This window comes from Suricata suricatta, chromosome 1, assembly GCF_006229205.1.
Source record: "Suricata suricatta isolate VVHF042 chromosome 1, meerkat_22Aug2017_6uvM2_HiC, whole genome shotgun sequence".
Classification (NCBI taxonomy): Eukaryota; Metazoa; Chordata; class Mammalia; order Carnivora; family Herpestidae; genus Suricata; species Suricata suricatta.
The window spans coordinates 62,805,692-62,825,247 of NC_043700.1; positions in this window are offsets into that span (position 1 = coordinate 62,805,692).

The window sequence follows — 19,556 nt, forward strand, 5'->3', positions numbered from 1 at the left end:
AAAATTTGTTACAGTGTACTTATTTTTTAGACAGAGAAAGACAGAGCAGAGTTTGGGGAGGGGCAGAGAGAGAGGGAAACACAGAATCTGAAGCAGGCTCCAGGCTCTGAGCTATCAGCACAGAGCCTAACGAGGGGCTCAAACTTGAACCGTGAGATCATGACCTGAGCCAAAGTCCAACGCTTAACAGACTGAGCCACGCAGGTGCCTCAAAATTCCAACAATTCTTAAAGGCTATCTGTCGGTTAGCTTATCAATTAGGAACAGCTGCAAGAGTGGAGGGGGGTGTTTCAGGCACAAAAAGAGTTCATATTCGTTTTCAATATTGTTTCCACAGGCCTCTACCATGTGCAGGTAAAATGATCAGAGAACAGACAGATCAGAGAGAGCTGCCAGGTAGCGTAGTGCAAGTAGTGACCAGCTGTTGTAGGGAGACAGGCCTTTCTTTCCCCCTTGTCCTGACACTTCTGCCTTGGAAGCCAAAACAGTAAGGAGCTAAGATAAGGACAATCATCTGTCTCACCTCTGAGGGGCAGGTTAGGATCTATGTTTCTAGGAGTCGAAAATAGTACCTGTTAGATAGCATATCACAGTGACTTTAGATTCTCTCTTCATCTTATTGTTTGTTTACTTATTTGATTATTGATTTAACTGGACAATTGAAATAAAATACAGAAACCCCACAATGTGAGGACTCTGACGTTGCTCCTCAGAGAACACCACATTATGTGGCATATGCACATTAGCTCTGGGATGACATCGTTTTAGTCAGTTTGGTTCTACTATTTTTTCCTTAATCTTTTTGTTTTGGCATTACACCCAGCTGGTAAACTCCACTGATTGCTGGCTGAATTTATTATTGTTTTCAACAAGGTCTTGGGAACCAAATTGTTCCAGTCTGCCTCGGTTAAAATCTAGACTCCTATTTAGGGATAGTTTTGGTCTTGCCTTAGAGATTTGTTACAACATAGCTCTCTCTCCTTTGCTGCCTCTTTTCCTGGTTATCCTGGAAAATTAGCAGAACTATCATTTAATTTATTATCCAGATCTAGTAATCAGCTTCTTAAATTTTGCATAATTTTCATTTTTTTAAGTTTACTTATTTTGAGAGAGACAGAGAGCATGTGAACAGGGGAATGGCAGAGAGAGAGGGAAAGAGAATCCCAAGCAGGCTCTGCCGGGTCAGCGCAGGGCCCCACATGGGAACTGTGAGATGATGACCTGACCGGAAACCGGAAACCGAGATTCTGATGTTCGACCCGCTGGGCCACCCAAGCGCCCCTAGTGCCCCTAGCTTCTTCTTAATTACCACAAAAATCTCTGGCTTTGAAGAGGTCTTAGGTCTGAATTCCTTCATATTCTTTTGCAAGTAGAGTCAGATTTTTATAACCATCTGGTCACAGGTCTGCCTCTCTCTCTCTCTCTCTCTCTCTCTCTTGCTCTGTCTCTCTCTCTCTCTCTCTCTATTTTTCTCTCTCTGGTGATCTGCCTCTCCCTCTTTCCTGTAGCCTGCAAGAGCTGGTGGTGGAAATAGTTGCCCTGCTCTTGGACTGATACTCCAGCTTTATGAACAAAGCAGTGGGTGAGAGATGGTAGCCTCTGTTCCTTTAAGTTTTCTTCTCTGATTCTGGAACTTTCTTAAAATTGTCTGCAGGGAACATCATGATGTAATACCCCATGAGCTCTCTGATCACCTGACCACCCCCTAGCACTGCTCGCACAATCATTCATCTGTAGTCATATACCTTCCTTTCCTTACTTCTGAGAGACTCCTCTCGACACATTGTTTTGTCCGTCTATAATACATATTCCCCGGATATTCTCACCAACGTTCTTTCTTCAGATGCATGTTTACTAGTGAGATTTCTTGGCTACTTTATTTAAAATCTGAAATCATCTTCCAAAATATGCTCATCTACCTTTACTGTTATGCATTTCCATAATTGTATCAGCACCTAACTTACTATATTATTTATTGCGTATTTGTTTATTATCTGTATAATTCCAGCCAACACATTCACATAATGCAACCAAATGAGAACAGGGACTTTTGTCTGTCTTGTTTACATCATATCCAGAAAAGGGCTTCAAATGTGGTAGGTACATATTAGGCAGTCAATAAACATTTAGGAGACAACCAAATTGTTATTTTAATTGGACTGAAACTATTTTTGGTCTCTATAGAATATGTATTTAACTTTTTGATAATCTCAAATCATTATCGTAAAAATGTATTCCTTGAATGTTATTAAACTGTGATAATTAACTGTAGAAACATTCAAGCAGGTGTTTTCTATTTAATATTCTATAATTCTCTAAAGTATTAGGACTAATAGACATATAATGAACATTTGAATAGATGATGTCTTTTTTAAACATTTACCATCTCAAATGTAATTGCTTATGTAAATATGATATTTGTTATGCTAAAGATTAATCCCTTTCATGTATTATTAAACTCCAAATTGATATATATCATGTTTTAGTTATTACTAGAAGCAGATCATCCTTTATATATTAGCCTTGTCACAAAAAGCATGCTTACATAAAATAGATAAGGATGTTGCATCCTGGTATCTTAAAGAAATATCAGCATATTGGGAGATGGTAGTTGTATTTCTGTTTCAAGATTACTTATGGAGCACCTGGGTGGCTCAGTAGGTTAAGCAGCCGGCTTCAGCTCAGGTCATGATCTCACGGTTCGTGGGTTCGAGCCCCACGTTGGGCTCTGGGCTGACAGCTGGCTCAGAGCCTGGAGCCTGCTTCAGATTCTGTGTCTCCCTCTGTATCTGACCCTCTCCTGTTCACACTGTCTCTCTTGTCTCTCAAAAATAAATAAAAAACATTAAAAAAAAGATTAGTTATGAAATCAAAAGTATTCCACTCCTTATTTAAAGTTTGTTGTTTGATAAATTTATACTTTCCCAGCACCCAACCCTCTTACTCATGTATGTGCGTAAAATTTTTCACAGTTATTCAACTATATTCAACATCTCCTTCCATTCACTATTAGCTCAGTGTTGAGTTTTACTAATACTATCAGTTATAATTATTTGAATCAAGCAGTGCTCTCCAGAAAGATCCTGCTGGTTGAAGAAATTTATAGTTAAAAAATAAATGAATGGAAAAAATAACTAACTGTATATATTATACTTGAAATTGTAAAGTATGTTATTTATAAATCATATTTTTTAAATCTCTTAGAATATTTGTAGGCAAAAATTTTGCTTTTCAAAATCTGAGACGAAAGACAAAATTAAAGAGAAGTTGAAATAAGGAAAATAAATAAGAAGTCCCAATATTTATCTAAAATATTTCTCATTTTTAAATCTTCCTCATTTTTTTCTATGAAACCCACCATTATTATATATTCTTTAAGCTTTTAAAACTGAGTAGAAATAAATTTAATAGTCTAAAACTAGGAGAAATTATCATAACCCATAGGATTGTGGGAGAAGTGATATTACGGAAGATGCATAGAATTCATATATTCAGCAAGGTATGAGGGAAAGCAGGTATAGACTTAAGCTAAGCAAATTTAAAGTTCATAAATTAATAATATGATAAAAGTTTTAAAAATAGCATTATTGGCAAGAGTATAAGGTATTGATTTGATCCATAAAAAGTCCAGATTGCAATATATAATGTCCTGCCACATTGTATGAAACCTAGAGTCCCAGTGATATTGGAACCACCCTAACAGTTTCTTCTTCCTCCTGGGTTTTGGAGTATATCCATGTCATATTTTTTAGAAAAAAAAAAAAAGCTAAAAGTAGCTTCTTGTGTGCTACTGGCTGAGTCTAAACACTTGACCATGTGGACAAAGTTACTCTATGACTTAAATCATGCATTATGAAATGAATATCACCTAACATGTTGAGCCAAAAAACTGAATGTTCATGGCAATCCACTCATAGAGCAAAAAGAAAATCTTCCTCAGTCTAGAAAAATTAGAAACACTGGCTTTGCTTGACTTTGCCCCAATTTACTCGCAAGATGGAGTTTTAGGAAAAGAAAGCGAATTCAAAAAGGCCAAAGAGTACAATACCAGCCTAGCGTCACACAGAGAAAATTGAATCACTGTTCCCACTCCCAGTTTCAGATCAGGAACCAGAGATTTTGCACAGGAGGAGAAGTGGCACATAAGAACAAGTAGCTCTAAAATTTTCCTCAAGAGAACTGATGTTATTTGAAACAGAATGTAAAGAATTAAGTCTAAAGACCACTCTTATAAACAATAAAGATCTGGATTATAAGCAACTAAGTGGAGGTTGATAGCTCCACTAACAATTTACAAAGTAAATTATATGCCAACTAGTTTATGAGAAAGAATTAGAATTTCCTCAAAAAGTAAAACAAACCTACCACACTATCCAGCAAATCCACTCAAAGAAAATAAAATCACCATCTCAAAGACAGCACATCTCCAGGTTCACTGCAGCACTATTTACAATAGGCAAGATAAGGAAAAAACTTAAGTGTCCATCAAAGATGAATGGATGAAGCAAATGGGATACACACACACACACACACACACACACACACTGGAATAATAATGGGAATATTATTGGGTCATAAAAAGGAGGAAATACTGCCATCTGTGACAATATGGATAGGTTGGGGCATTATGCTAAGTGAATAAGTCAGAGAAAAACAAACATTATATGATTCCACACATATGTGGAAACCAAAAAGCTGAATTTATAAAAGCAGAGAGTATATAATCATTACCAGGGACTGGAGGTGGGGGAATTGGGGAAAATGAGAAGATGCTGATCAAAGGGTACAAACTTCCAGTTATAAAATGAATGTTCCAGGCATCTAATATATAGCTTGTTTGTATATATATCTCCACTCATTACTTTTTACACCTTAAACGTACAAAATGTAAGATCTCAATATATCTCAATAAAGTTGTAAAACCAAGCAAACAAGATATAAATATGGCTAGAAAGCCCATAAAAAGCTGTCACACTGTCAGTGTGGAGTTTGCTTGGGATTCTCTCTCTCCCTCTCTCTCTGCCCCTCCCCTATTCATGTGCTCGTTCTCTCTTTTAAAAATAAGTAAATAAGAGTTTAAAAAGCCACAATGAGATTACACTTCACATGGACTAGAATAACAAAAAAGGAGAATGACAAGTATTAGGGTGTACATGAAGAAATTAGAACTGTCTTACACTGCTGGTGGGGTATATAAAATGTTACAGACACTTTGTTAAACAGGATGAAAATAAAATATTCCATTAAAGTATTGACTACAGAATTACTAAATGATTCAGGGATTCCACTTTGAGATACATATCCCCAGAACCCAAAACACAGGTCCACACAAAATCATATACATGAATGTCCACTGCAGTATTATTCATACTGTGAATAATAATAATAATAATTTATTAATCATAAAGTGAAAACAATCAAGTGTCTAGCACTTTGTTAATGGATTCTTCGAATATGGTATATCCCTAGTAATTAAATATCATTCATAAAAGAATGAATATTGTTATATGCTTTAACAAGGATAAATTTTGGAAACATTGTGTAAATGAAGTGAAGTTAGTCAGAAAAGACCATATCTCATATAATTTCATTCATATGGAATTTCCAAAATGCCGATCTGTGGAGGTAGAAAAGCTTAATAGTGCTTGGCATGAGAGAGACATAGGAGGAGTGATCATTAATGGGCATCGCCTTCTGCAGTTGATTACAGTGGTCGTTGCACAACTCTATGATATAGTAAATCCATTTTTAAAGTTTATTTATTTTGAAAGATAAAGAGAGAGAGTATGAGGGAAAGAAGGGGAGAGAAAGAAGAAGAGAGAATAGGCTCCACGCTGTCAGCACAGAGCCTGACACGGGGCTTGATCTCATGACCTGCAAGATCATGACCTGAGTAAAAATCAACAGGTGGTCGTTTAACCAAATGAGCCATTCAGGAGCCCCTATACTAAAACTACTGAATTATACATTTAAATGACTGAATTTATGGCATTTGAATTTTATCCCACTCAACTATTATATTAAAAAATTAAAGTATGATGGAGATAAAAGGAGAAATATTCAGATGACATAATTTTGTGGTAGAAAATTCCAAAGAATCTATAAAATTACCTAGAAATGATACACGAAATCAGTATGGTTATAAAATACAAAATCAATACACACAACACAACTACATTTTTATGTATTTACAGTGATCAACTGGAAACTGAAATGAAAGATGCAATATCATTTACAACTGCTCCAGAGAAAAGGAAATATTAGGATAAATATTAGGATAAATCTAATTTATATAATCTATATGATGAAAATACAATATTGAAGAAAAATGTCAAAGAAGTTAGAACTACTAGAAGAGGCATATTATTTTTATTGATTGGAAGATTCAACATAGTAAAAATGTCAATTCTCCTTAATTGGTGTATAGATTTAATTCAATTATTATCAAACACTCAGAAATTTTGGGTAGATAGAAAAAATTATAAAATTTTTATGAAAATTCCCTAAGATACAGAAAATTTATTAAAAGGAAGGAGAGGAAACATCCTTTCCAGTATAAATGCTTATTCTATATCTAGAATAATCAAGACAGTGTTGTACTGCTGGAAAGAATGACATAGATAAATGTAACAGAATATAGACACTAGAATCAATTTTTGCCAAAGGGGCAAACAATTTAATTGAGGAGGATAGTCTTCTCAACAAGTGGTGCTGTAGCAACTGGCCACTATAGGCAAAAAATAAACTTCTGACATGTTGTACTAAAGTAATTCAAAATGGATAATGGATTAAATATGAAGCATAATGCTATAAAACTTAATATAAGATAGGAGAAAATATTAGGTGTGTAACACTAGGCTAAGCATTTTACACTTCACCAGAAATCATGATCCATATGATCAATCACGTATATGATCATGATCCGTGATCCAAAGGAAAAAATGATAAGTTGAAACCATCAAAATGAAAAAATGTTGCTTTGTTAAAAGGTCTAAAGGTGAAAAAGCAACTTACTGACCCTGGAAAAATATTTCCATATCCTAAATCTGACAAAGAACTCATATGCATAATATGTAAAGAATTCTAAAAACTCAAAGTTAATAAAACAAACAATGCAATTCGAAAATGAGCAAAAGGTTTGAACAGATATTTCACAGAAAAGGATAATAAGTAGATGACATCTAAGCATATGAAAAGATCTACATCATTAACCTTTACGAAAATACAAATTAAAATCACAATATCGCTACATAACTATCAGAATAGCTAAATTTTAAAAAAACAGTGATAACCTCAAATGCTGGTGAGAATGTGTCAGAAGTGAACAATTCATACATTGCTGGTTTGAATGTAAATTTTTTTAGTGTTTTTTTTTTTTTGAAGGAGAGAGAGAGACAAAGTATGAGAGGGTGAGAGGCAGAGAGAGGAGAAAAGAAGACACAGAATCTGAAGCCGGCCCCAGGCTCTGAGCTGAGCTGTCAGCACAGAGCCTGACGCGGGCTTTGACCTCACCAGCCAAGCCATGAGATCATGACCTGAGCCAAAATCAGATGCTGAACTGACTAAGCCACCCAGGCATCCTCCCGGGTTTGAATGTAAAATGGAAGAGTAATGTGGGAAAAGTGTTTGACAGTTTCTTTTAAAACTAAAAATGATCTCAAAAAGATCCCCAAGAATTGCACTCTTGGGCATTTATTCCAGAGATTCATGCAGAAACTTGTCCAGAAATGTTCAGAGCAGCTTCATTTGTAATCACCCCAAACAAGAAAACGTTTTAAATGTTCTTCCGTGGTGTTTAACAAACTGTGGAACTTTTATGTGTGGAATATTCTTCAGTAATAAAAAAGATATACACAAGAACTTGGGGTGACCTTCAAGAAAATTATTCTGATGCTAGGGATTTACCCAAGGGATAGAGGAGCACTGATGCACAGGGGCACAGGAACCCCAATATTCATAGCAGCACTTTCAACAATAGCCTAATCATGGAAAGAGCCTAAATGTCCATCACCTGATGAGTGGATCAAGAAGATGTGGTATATATACACAATGAAGTACTACATGGCATTGAGAAGGAATGAAATCTGGCCATTTGTAGCAATGTGGATGGAACTTGAGGGTGTCATGCTATGTCAAATAAGCCACGCAGAGAAGGACAGATACCATATGTTTTCACTTATAAGTGTAACAGGAGAAACTTAACAGAGGATTGTGGGAGAGGGGAAAGGGGAAAAATAGTTGGGGAGAAGGAGGGAGGCAAATCATGAGAGACTCTTGAATACTGAGAACAAACTGAGGGCTGATGGGGGAGGTGGAGAGGGGAAGGGGAGTGATGGGCATGCAGGAGGGCACTTGTGGGGATGGGCACTGGGAGTTGCATGGAAAGCATCTTGACAATAAACTATAAAAGAAAAACAAAGAAAATTATGCTGATTGGAAAAAGCCTATCACAAAAGAACTCATATTACACAATTTTGTTTACATATAAACATTTGTTAAATAGCAATAATAGAGAAAGGGATGAATATTGATTACCGTCGTGGAGAGTGGAGTAAAATGACTTGGAGGCAACATAAGGAAGTCACGCAATGATGCGCTTAACTATCCTCGAGGTGGTTACACTAAGCCACGCATATATAAAATTGCATAGAGTAACACACATATGTACGCACCCATACACTGTCACATATATAACTGCTAAAATCTGAGTAAACTATGTTTTGAACCAGGGTAATTTCCTAGTTCTGATATTTTCCTGTAGTATGCAAGACTTTAGAGACAGGGTGAAGAGTACACAGAAATTTACTGTATATATTGTTGAAACTTCCTGTATATCTGTAATTATTTCAAAGTTAAGTGTTTTTAAAAGTTGAACTTTTATTGAAATAGAATACTAAGTTTATATTAATGTCGATTTTTATGGATGTGATGAATAAACTGTATATCTGCTAGTTATGGAAACTTTGGTTTATAATCCACAAGTTCTTATCTTGTGATGTATCCCTGGTAGTAAATGTCACTATGAAGTATCTCTATGTTCCTAAAGAAAGAGAAACAAAGGCAGGAAGTTGCAGTAGTATTTATATTAGTTTTAAACCATATTTTTATATGAAATTCTGTGTAGAAAGTCAAACCTGTTAGGAAGAAGGAACTTGCAGAAGTATTTAATTTGATATGAGTTGCAGCTATTAGCAAACTTAATCTTTAGAACTATGATGGCCTAAAGAACATTCTGCCTACTGGAAAAATTCCATATCTTCACAGTCGAATATGCAGCCACTAACCATCTATGATGGCCAGTATTACTAAGGAACAGAATTTGTTTTAAAATGTTTACTTTGGTGGCATCTGGCTGGCTCAGTTGCTTAAGTGACCGACTTTAGCTCAGGTCATGATCTCAGAGTTCATGCGTTTGAGCCCCGCATTGGTCTCTGTGCTGACAGCTCAGAGCCTGGAGCCTGCTTTGGATTGTGTCTCCCTCTCTCTCTGCCTCTCCCCCCTCCTCTCTCTCTCTCTCTCTCTCAAAAATAAATAAGCATTAAAAAACTTAATTTTTTTATATTGAGAGAGAGAGCATGTGTGTGAGTGGAGAAGGGTCAGAGAGGGAGAAGAAGAGAGAATCTGCGAAACAGTCTTTAATATAATTATTTTAAATTTCAGTTTCATCTACATGTGGCTAGTGTCTACCATATTTGGCAGAAACAGTCCTTCAAAGTTCTAGTCTGAAAAATTTAGTGGAAAGAATCCTTTTAATTAGCACATAGTATACATCATTTCTAATTTACAGTGTTTTTCTTACCACTTATCTGTGTACTCCTTATTAGGCCATAATCTGTTTGGAATTGTTTACTTCTCTCTGAAATGAAAGAATTAGACCACCTTAAGGTCCCACGTTTCCATATCTATCTCACTCGCACAGTTACTGTGTTATTTAAAATACTGACATCTGCCTAAACTGCCTGGTAGACCATTTCTTCTGGTATCAGTTGGTTCCTATAAATGCTACTTTTCAGTACAAATCAGACTGTAGCCTAAGGGACAAGGGAACAAGTCTCTTTCATCATGTGGAAGCTGAACGCTGTTAGAAGTAGTGCTTTTCTAAACCAATTGATGGACTCATAGAGGTGTAAATGTGCTCTCTCTTACGGAGCCGCCATCTTCTGAGAGGCTGACAGGCAGTGGGTGGCAACAAGCTGTCTGACAAGACTGATTTGCAGTGCATACCTCAAGTGACACAATTATAGAAAAGAAAACACTAAAAAAATCAAATTAGTGTCAATACTATGGTTCTTTCAAGCTAGAGGAGGAATTGCCTGAAGTTACCTGTTTTACAGGAGATTTAACCAAGTAGGAACACTGGCAATCTTGGCTTGCGGAGATTAGATTTATTTGATCTGACAGGATGTCTGCTTACTGAAAACGTTTCTTGGGATTTAGTTCAATTAAATTAATAAATGCATGCTGACTCTGAATCAGATACTGTGTACTACCAGGGAACAAAGATGAATGAGATACTATCACCATCTATAGATGTTTTCAATCCAGTGAGAAATAAACAACCAAATAGAACAAATATTTTGAAATTGTTATTGGGCGGCCTTTTAACTTTATCAGTTTGATCATTTGAATTTGTGCTTTGAAGCACTGCTAGTTTGGGCACTTGCTAACTGGGTGCTGTATGAGTGTGATGTTATTATGTTTTATATGATAGCATAGTTGTCCTCCAAACTGGTAAATATTTTCTTTAGGAACAAATAGACATGGTCCATATTAGCAACCTAACTTTTTCAGGAGAAGAGTTCACCGTGTCCTTAACTACATTAATCTTCTAATCTTCAAATTCTGCTTTACCTGTGCTACTTTTGTTCTTTCCTTCATCCATTTATGAAATATTTGTCAAGTACTAATTATTGCTAGGCTTTGATCTAGGTGTTGGTTATACAAAAAAAATTTTAAAAATGAAGACTTTTCTTGAAGGGGGCTTGTCTAGTGAGGGGAGAGGCAGGGGACCAGGAGGATAAAATTCTTCTAACTCTTTAAATCCTTGCTCGTGCCTTCTGCTATTCATGGCCGCTTCAAAAGTTATGTTCCAGCCGATTCCCATTCCTATTTTCTATGCTCTTTTATTTACCCTTTTCCAGATGATTATATCATTTATTCATTTTATTTTTTTTAATTTTTTAAGATTTTAGTTATAAGTAATATCTACACCCAACGTGGAGTTTGAACTTATAACTCCAAGATAAAGAATTTCATTCCCTACTGACCCAGTTAGGTGCCCCTCTCCATTTTTATCACTGTAGCTCTTAATCAGTGTACAGGAGTCCCTGGGGAAAGGATATAAATTGGAGACACACCTACACACAAACATACTGGCTCAGTTAAAACAAAGAGGAGGTATGAAGTTTCATATAGCTCCCCCTGGAACCTTAATCCATAGCTACCATTGACCTTTTTACACTGCTCTCAATGCAACTTAAGAGTCAGCGAGAGGGGTGCCTGGGTGGCTCAGTCAGTTAAGCCTCTGACTTCGGCTCAGGTCAGATCTCACGTTCGTGGGTTCGAGCCCCGCGTCAGGCTCTGTGCTGACAGCTAGCTCAGAGCCTGGAGTCTGCTTCCGGTTCTGTGTCCTTCTCTCTCTGCCCCTTCCCCTCTCATGCTCTGTCTCTCTCTGTATCAAAAATAAATAAAACATTAAAAAAAAAAGGAGTCAGCGAGAATCTTCTAAGTGCAAATTTCTTACCCTAGTTCAAGAAAATCATTAAACAATGGTATGGCTTTCCATCTTACACTCGATTTTAACAAATCACAGCGGAAATGAGTCACTACAAATAATGTGATCAGATAAATTGGTTCAAAAGTTTTATGTTTAACAAATTCATTTAAACTGCTGAGTGCTCAACATAGGCTGTGTTTTGCTTAAAGGACTGTTACCCAGAGGCTCAGAGACACTTAAGTGTGCTGTGTGACTCTTGTTCTAACTCTACAGCTGTGAGTTCAAGAACACACTTGGATATGGGTCCTAAGTTAATAAAACTTAGGAAGCTACAGACAACAAATGAGGAGAGTGTTCATGCCTATGTTCTGTGCCTCCCCTCACTCTGTAGCCATATGGGATATAGCAGCACTCCGATAGTGATGACGTATGCAGTGTGCCTCCGATCTTGCTGTGTTCCATAGTAGCTCTCTATACTTTTACATGCTGAGTTTTCATGGCTCACATGAGCATCCAAGAGATATGACGTGACTCTCCCGCATATTATTATTCCTTGGAACAGATGAGATTTCTAAGTTTTAAGAACTTTGTGCCACTATCTCTGATGAAAACTGGTGATTCTCTCTGTCACATATTCTGACTGCACTGACTTACTTAAGAATAGTTTAGATGATTGGCTATGGAAACAAAACACCATTAGGGTAAAAATCAGTGGGAAGATACAGGGTGATAAATGAAGTGGAGTTGGGGAAGAACATATAATGCTTGATTGATTGAATGTATCACCTGTGATTCAGACATTAAGATATATGATGACAAGTCGAATTCTCAGTGGAGTATGAAGACTTGTCTCTTAGGGGCCTGGCTCATTAGACTACATTAGAATTAAAAAAAATCATTGCATTTCCCTAGTTATTGTTAACTGTTCTGTAGAAGGTTGAGATGGCAGAATTTGCACAAATAACATGAAGGAAACTCCTGGGTTCTGTGGATTATGCCATTAGCTCTAAAAGCTGACACTAGAGGCTGTGTTAAGGTTACCTAACATTGGGTAGATGTTGGGCTGAAGTGGTGAAGATGTCAAAAATGAAAAGGGAGGTTAAAAATGTTTAGCATGATCTCAGTTCTGAGTGACATTGTGTAGCACAGTGGTGTGGGAATTAGAACCTAACACCTTGCTAACATATGAAGGGCTGCTTTTCTCCCAGGGTTAAGAGGACATGCTTGGTAAAAACCTCTGATCTTCTAGGTTAAAAGGAGTGGGAAACTCGAACTCATATTGGCACTAAGACTTTAAGAAATATGATTTCTAATTAAAGAAATGGTGTACATAAAATACTTGAGTATAAGAATAATAGCAAAATCTTATATGGCTTTTTATATTTATAGGCACTCCACTATAAGCTTTAAGTATTTTAATTGTTTTAATGCTCATGACAAGTCTATGAAGTAGGTACTATTAAAACTCACTTGACTAAGGAAAATGAAGCACAGAAATTTGAAATAACTTGGGCAAAGTCATGCCACTAATAGGAGGTGGAGCTAGACCATCAATCCAGGATGTCTGGCTCCAGAGCCCATGCTTTCAATCAGCAGAGGAGTGGAGCTCAGCTCAGTGAAGGCAAATGGCATTCTGTTATTGATCTTGGTCATGCTAGTTTTTCCCACTCTATTACGCAACACAGTCAGGAGGAGTTTGCACTTACTTGGGAAAAAGTTCAATACACCCTTAATGTCTTACCCTCACAATAGGTGAATTCTACTTTAATGATATTAATGTTGCACAAAGAAGTATGCTCTGTCATGACTCATTATGATAATCACCACCTGTATTCTATTGTACTGATGATATAATGTCCATGCCAGTAGAGAAATGACTTCTCACTTGGAAGAGTAGACTGTCCTCTTGAATTTGAATATTCTTCCACTCAGTTATTTTCTCTGGTATATTTCTCTCCTTACAGATAAGGCTCTGCTTCATATTACTTCTCTAAGACATTTTTAGGTATCATTCTTTTGGGTATTTTATTTGTTACTGAAATTTATCTCATTGCTTGCTTTTCTGGCAAAAGATTTTCCAATAATTGGTATTTGATCTCCCTGTCTCACAAACCAAAGAATGAGAATTTCATAATAGCAAAAGCCACCAGTGATGAACATACAAAATTCTGATTTTTTTTCAAAATAACAATATTAATAGAGCTATGCAACCATTTTCTAAGCTTATGTAAATATGTTGATTAAAAATGCTACAGGGGCACCTAGATAACTCATTCAGTTGAGCGACAGACTTTCTCTCAGGTTCTGGTCTTGAAGTCCATGAGCTGCAGCCCCACGTCAGGCCTGTGCTAACAGCTCAGAACCTGGAGCCTGCTTTGGATTCTGCATCTCTCACTCTCTATGCACCTCCCCCTTTTGCACTCTCCCCCGCCTCAAAAAATAAATATGCATTTTTTTTAAATGCCAAAAAATCAGCCATTTAAAAAGATGAAAAGGAAAGAGAAAATTGTACAAACTTGGGTTATTTTTATGACAACTGATACAACATCAAATTGAGTAAAGGCTGTTGTGATCAATCACTTTGTAAACTGGTAGCTCCTACATAAATGAACAACTTTTTCCTTTATGTTTTCTTTAACAAAAGACTCTTCTACTACTGGTATTCCCCACCCCCACCCACAAGTTCAGGAAAATTAGACCAGTATGTGATTAGGATTTAAAGGACTTCTCAGGATTCTGTTTTCATTTTTTTGTTTGTTTATTTTGTTTTTATTTTTTGCCTTTTGGTAAGGTCAAAAAATACATACATTTAATTCTAAAAGGCAGAGAAGGATATTCTTAGTAACTATTTCTCATGTGTTCTTAACAATAATATTATTGACTTTCGTATCCTCTTTCAGAATTTTAACGTAGATTTAACAGAAGCAAATTGCTCTGAATTAAATATTTTAAAATCTCATTTACTTAAAATTTTTTTAATGTTTATTTATTTATGAGAGAGAGAGAGAGAGAGAGAGAGAGAGAGAGAGAGAGAGCAGGATAGGGCAGGAAGACAGGAAGACAGAACCCCAAGCAGGCTCCATGCTGTCAGTGCAGAGCCTGATGTGGGGTTCAAACCCATGAACTATGAGATCATGACCTGAGCCAAAACCAAGTCAGAGGCTTAACTAACTAAGCCACCCAGGCATCTCTTAAAATCCATTTATGAATGTCAGCAAACTTCTAAACATTTTCAATCAGGTGAAATCCCACTTCTTTGTAGTAGACTGTTTTATCCTTCTTCATATTTGATTTTCCCCTCTGATGTGTATCATAATTTGTCACCACTTGAATATTCCCATACCTCATACTCCTTTTACTGAATTTTCTGCCCCAAATTTTCTAAATTATTATTGCTTTGAATAATGGTTAGATCAGGCTTGAATAAAACATTGAAATAATGATTCAAAGCAGATTACAAAGCAGGGAAGCACTTCATAATACTTTAATATTAAGTAATAGACATCTCTTTCCTGGTTGAATCATAAAATTCCCAGCTTAGGGAATTGAGCCTGGGTGCCTCAATTAGTTAAGCAGTCAGCTTTGGCTCAGGTCATAATCTCATGGTTCATGAGTTCAAGCCCACATCAGGCTCTGTGCTGACAATTCAAGCTTGGAACCTGCTTTGGATTCTGTGTCCCTCTCCTGCTCATGCTCTATCTCTCAAAAACAAATAAACATTAAGAAAATTTAAGAAAGCAAAAACAAAAACAAAAATTCCCAGCTTGCTGAGACCACATAGCTAAAAAATGACTGACTTGTAGTCGTCATTGATGTACTCTTTTGAGTAAGTACACTGGACTCTAGTATTAAAAGTAGACATAATCACAAATGGTAATACAGACTTTTTTTTTCCAAATGAGTTATCTATTTCTAATAGTTTTATTTTATTTTTTAATTATTTTTAAATTTTTTAAGTTTATGTATTTTTGAGAAAGAGAGAAAGAGGTGGGGAAGGGCAGTGAGAGAGGGAGGGAGAGAGAATCCCAGAGCCTACTTTGCACTACAGAGCCTAATGTGGGGCCCAGATTCACAAACTGTGAGATCATGTCCTAAGCTAAAACCAAGAGTAGGACCCTTAACCAATTAAGCCACCCAAGCTCCCCAATCTTTTCAAGAGTTTTAAAGGATGAATGTTTTCTTCTAAATTTGTGTTGGCAATATTTCTTATACAGTTTTACATCATGTGTCTTTTTCTTTTGTAAGGACGCAGGTCCGATTCAGCCTTCCCTTGTACTTAAAGGGGAAGGCGCCGGCTTCTCCAGATGAAAGGGCACACATTAAGGAGGGACAACTCCTGAGGCACCCAATCAGGAGAGGCCGGCCAATACCTTTGACCTTTCTAGAGGCAGGCCTAGTTACGCCCTATGTGGGGATCCTGGGTCCACTTTGATTGGTCAATACTCCGGATGTTGTGATTGCCTCCCACAACTGCCAATATTGATGGGGGGGTGTAGGGATTGGAGCACTGTACTCCTGTTGTCACTTCCTGTAACGCCCCTTCCCAAACTTATAAAAGCCCTGCCCTGCCTTTGTTTGGGGCTCACTCCACGTGGCCAGCGGGTCAATGGAGTCTGTGAGCCTGAGCTTAAGCCCGTAATAAAGCCCTTTGCTTTTGCAGGTGTGACTTGGTCTCCCTAGTAGTCTCTGGTGCTTGTTTTGGGGTGATATTACAAACTTGGGCACAACATTTGGTGCGTTGGCCGGGAAATCCCCCCTCCCTCCCCCAGAGCTCCTGGGACACCGACAAGTTGGGCCTAATCACCAGCTGGTGAGTGCACTCGTTTTTGTTTTCTTGTCTGTTTTTGTGTTTGTTTGTGTGCGTGGGCCCTTGTGCACAGGGCCTAGGCAGGGGGTGGCCGAAAAGACCCCATTAGGACTTCTGTGGGGCCTTAAAGGAGCCAGGTGGATGCGCTGCTGAAAGCTCAGGGCCGTGGGTGCCAAGAGACGTCTGCACCCACCCTGGAAGTAGGTGAGTGGGATCTAGGATCCCACCGGAAGGCCGGAGAGCCTGCTCACCTGCAGGGGGGTTTCGCTGGTGGCAGCAGCAGGACCCCATTAGGAACAGGGGGGACTGGAGTAAATCTCCTCTTGCCAGGATTCTGGTGGCTCTCTGGAACAGGTCATACATAGATGGTGCAAGGGAAAGCTGGATGCCCTTGGCTTAGCCTTAGAGCCAACTTGTGTCTGTTTCTCTGTGCACCTGTTTATAGTGTGGTACTTCTGGGGTTCCACTGGTGGCAGCAGTGTGACCCCATTGTGTGTGTTTTTCTTTGTGCGGTTGTTTGTGTAAGTCCTCCTTGGGAAGGAGGCACAGACAGAGGTGGAATGTAAGTCCTCCTCAGGAGGGAGGCTAGGTATAAGACCTCACTGGGACGGAAGTGAAGAAGTGTAATTCCTCCCTGACTAAGGGGTTCCACTGGTGACAGCGGTGAGACCCCTCTTGCATTTGTTTGCTGTGTGTCTAAGTATGATTTTTGCTGTGACTACATTTAGGGATTTTCTTATGGGAATGTGGGGTCTTTACCCAACATATTCTTCTTTGGAAAGTGCACAAGGACCATTATCTTACTTTGGTTTTCTCCTCCCCTGGCCAGGAGGACTAATTCTTGTGTTCTGTGGCTTAATTTTGTTTTTCATGTTGGTTTATTTTGTTTGGACTAGCGCCATGGGACAATCTACTTCCAATCCCCTAGACCTAGTTCTGACTCATTTTAAGGAGGTTAAAACTCAAGCCCAAAATCTATCACTAGAGATCAAGAAGGAAAAGATGGAAAAACTCTGTAAATCTGAGTGGCCAACCTTTGATGTGGGATGGCCACCTGGGGGTACCTTTTACCTCCCCATCATAGAGGCATTAGAAGAAAGAGGAGTTTTCCAGCGTATGGGGGGCCATCCGGATCAGATCCCATACATTGTTGTCTGGAAGGATCTGGTCACTATCCCACCCATTTGGGTGAAATCCTTTCTCTCTCCAGTATCTTCTCAGGTTCTGGTGAATCGAAACCCAGAAGAAGAAAAGCTGAGACGAACCATGACCTCACCCTCAGCACCCCCCTACTCAGAGAACCCAAGGGCCTCATTGGGTTATTAGAAACTACTCTTTATTCACCAACCCACTTGGGATGATTGTCAGCAATTGTTACAGGTTCTGTTTACAACTGAGGAGCAAGAACGGATCCTGCTGGAAGCACGAAAATTTGTTCCTGGTCCTACAGGAGTGCCCACCATAAACCCCGCTGACATCTATGCCGGATTTCCCCTTGTCCGCCCCAATTGGGATTGTAACACAGGAGAAGGTAAGGAGCAGCTCAAGGTCTATTGCCAGCCTCTATTGGCAGGTCTCAAAGCGGCCGCTAAGAGGCCCACTAATCTGACTAGGGTATATGATATAAGGCAGGAGGCAGATGAAAGCCCCGCCACTTTTCTAGAGTGGGTGATGGGAGCCTTCAGACAGTTCACCCCGTTCGATCCAGAGCATGCAGATCGTAAGTCAACTGTGGTAATGGCTTTCATTAACCAGGCTGCGCCTGACATTAAAAGAAAGCTACAAAAAGTCGAGCGCCTCAGAGAAAAGACTCTCCGAGATCTAGTAGAGATAGCAGAAAGAGTGTACAATAACAGGGACAGTGCTGAGGAAAAACAAGTAAAGGCAGAAAAAAAAGACAAAACAGAGATTTAGCTAGAGTGTTGCTGGCCTTGGCTGCAAACCCAGAGGACCACCACCACCAATTAAAGAAAATTGCTGGAAGAAGAGGACAAGAAAGAGACCCAGAGCGCCACAGGACACCAATAGGTAAGAATCAATGTGCCTATTGTAAAGAAAAAGGACACTGGCTCAGAGACTTCCCTAGGAGAAAAAGCATGCCTAAAGTGTTATTCGCTGGGGAAGATTAGGGAGGACGGGAGTTCGGAACCCCTCCCTGAACCCAGGGTAACTCTTAAGGTGGAGAGGAAATCAACTAACTTCTTGGTGGACACTGGGGCTCAACACTCGGTATTATCAGAGGCCAAGGAGCCTACCTCAAGTAAGCAATCTTGGGTCCGAGTTGCCACCGGGACCAAACAGTATTCATGGACTATCCCAGACTGTCCTTACCCCCTGCTGAGGAGAGACCTTTTATCAAAAATGAGGGCCCAGATTCATTTTGGCCTGTGAGGAGCCCCTAACTCCTGGTGCCCACATTGACTGGTGGCTCCAGAAATACCCACAAAACTGGGCATTTTAAGGGCTTGCCAGTCTGCCTGGAACACTCCTTTGCTCCCTGTTAAAAAGCCTGGTACTACTGACGGCTTTTGAATGGCATGATCCTGATACTGGCATTCACAGGCAGCTGACTTGGACTCGACTTCCTCAGGGGTTTAAAAACTCCCCTACCATCTTCAATGAGGCATTGCATAAAGACTTGGGTGAGTACAGGAGGGAAAAGCCAGACTTTACATTGTTGCAGTATATTGGTGATCTCCCGATTGCAACCACCTCTGAAGAAAGCTGCCTTCAGGGAACTAAAAATCTACTCCTAACATTGGGCAAGTTGGGATACAGAGCCTCTGCTAAAAAGGCTCAAATTTGTAAGCCCCAAGTTATTTATTGTGGGATACATCCTCAAGGATGGACATAGATGGTTGTCTCCGGCCAGAAAGGATACCATCCTCTACACAACCCCACCTAAAAACCCCAGACAGATGAGAGAGTTCCTGGGGTTGGCGGGGTTTTGCAGATTGTGGATTCCAGGCTTTGCAGAAATTGCTAAGCCCTTGTATGAACTGACCAAAGACAAGAGTGAGTTTCAGTGGACCC